This window comes from Morone saxatilis, unplaced genomic scaffold (assembly GCF_004916995.1).
Source record: "Morone saxatilis isolate NCDOM2014 unplaced genomic scaffold, NCSU_SB_2.0 Contig14, whole genome shotgun sequence".
Lineage (NCBI taxonomy): Eukaryota > Metazoa > Chordata > Actinopteri > Moronidae > Morone > Morone saxatilis.
The window spans coordinates 19,649,062-19,650,628 of record NW_023339696.1 but is presented as its reverse complement, the minus strand read 5'-3'; the positions used below and the strand labels follow the sequence as shown (position 1 = coordinate 19,650,628).

The following is a 1,567-nucleotide window of genomic DNA, read 5'->3' as shown; positions in this document are numbered from 1 at the left end:
ATCTCCCTGATAATCAATCAGTGCCACAGAAAGGACAGTTTATATTTGAACATCAGTCCTTTTTTGAAATACTTCATATTAATGCACTTTACTTTAAATTTAGGCAAATATTAGCATGTATACTACAACTATATATCAACTGAGCACAAGTTAACTGGTTTAAGTCCTATTATTGCTAATAAAGTCCCTGGTTTTCTCCATATTGCGGTTTTTAGTTTAAGGTTTATGGGTTTATAAATGTATGGTTCCAATAAAATACTCTATTAGGCCTACTTATAGAGTACACTAGGTACTACTAATACTAGGTAGACTTCATTTGTATTTAGTAATAAAACTGCCTTTCCCGTTCCCCAAACGCATTATTTTCAGGTATATTAATTTTATGACCAACTGCAGTTTATGGATGTCATGTGTGAATGTTTACTGCCCTCCAGTGGCCACAGGGCGCAACTACAGCGCTCTCTAGTTTAAGCCTTTTATTGTTAAAGGCATTACCGGAAATCAGAGCATGCTATCGTGTCTACCTTCACTTTATTTCGTGCCTATTCTTGCACCGTGTTGTAATTTTATTAATTTTATTTGTCACATCATTACGCTATATATGCAGTTAAATGCAGGACATATTAATAATCTCTCGGCGAAACCGTTTAAATTAAAACTTGTACACGAACGTCAAGAGGCAGCGATGATAGTGTACTACCATTTCCGGTGAGTGCTTTCAAAACAAAACTTAAATTTACTAGCGTTGAATTACGCTATGACTGAGGCTCTAGAGATCATGAAATATAGTAAGAATAAGCATGTAACTTAATTTAGTGGCAAATACTCTCTCTCTGTCGCGATATTTGTGTATTAAAAGCTCGATACTTTGTCGAGTCGTCTGTTTGTCGCGTTACCCGCCCACCACTGAGGGGCGACAGTGAGCACAACATCGAGTGCTCAACACCTTTCACATCAGTAGAAGAAGAAAGCCGGACGTAGTTTCTCGTGCGCATGGCGGCATTTTGGGCATTATTTATCTTTTAAATAAAATCCTCCAACTTTTATCTTGTTTTGAACATATTTTTTGTTCAGCGCATTGTAACGGAATACAGGTAAGTGGGCAGTTCATCGCTGAAAGCTAAAAAGAGCGAAAAAGAGCTAAAAACAACAACAACGTCACTGAAACGTCGTCATTCAACGCTCGTTAGCTCGCTGCTAATGCTCGATTAAAAGACAGTTTTTATTCTTATAAAAGTTATTAATTAAGTCAGAGTTTAGTCTGATTTTTTTCTTTCAGCTACTTTTATCTGTAAACTTGATAACTAGCTGTTTAAACCGGCGGTTCGTGTTGAGCTGCATGCAGAGTTAGCGTTGGTTTTAGTGGTTATCTAATGTTAGTTTTATATAAACAAAGAGCTTAATTCACATTGTTGGGACATTTTTTAATTTCTAAAGGAGGAATTGAGAAGTTCTCACTTAGGAAAAACTGCTGTTGGTTAATTTAAGGTTCAACAGTTCAAGTTGTTGGAAAAGGAAAAGCAGAAAACATGAAAATGTTCATTATAAATGGTTAATATTGTATCAT

The 1,567-nt window shown here is 35.9% G+C and overlaps 1 protein-coding gene across 1 annotated transcript in view; it reads left to right on the top strand.

Moving 5' to 3' along the window:
• The first annotated feature begins 950 nt into the window (after positions 1-950).
• Positions 951-1,567, top strand: part of eftud2 (elongation factor Tu GTP binding domain containing 2) — a 12,734-nt gene continuing 12,117 nt past the window's right edge. The window contains exon 1 of the mRNA XM_035655247.1: positions 951-1,094. The gene's annotated coding sequence lies outside the window, so the exon portion shown is untranslated. The remainder of the gene's footprint in view (positions 1,095-1,567) is intronic.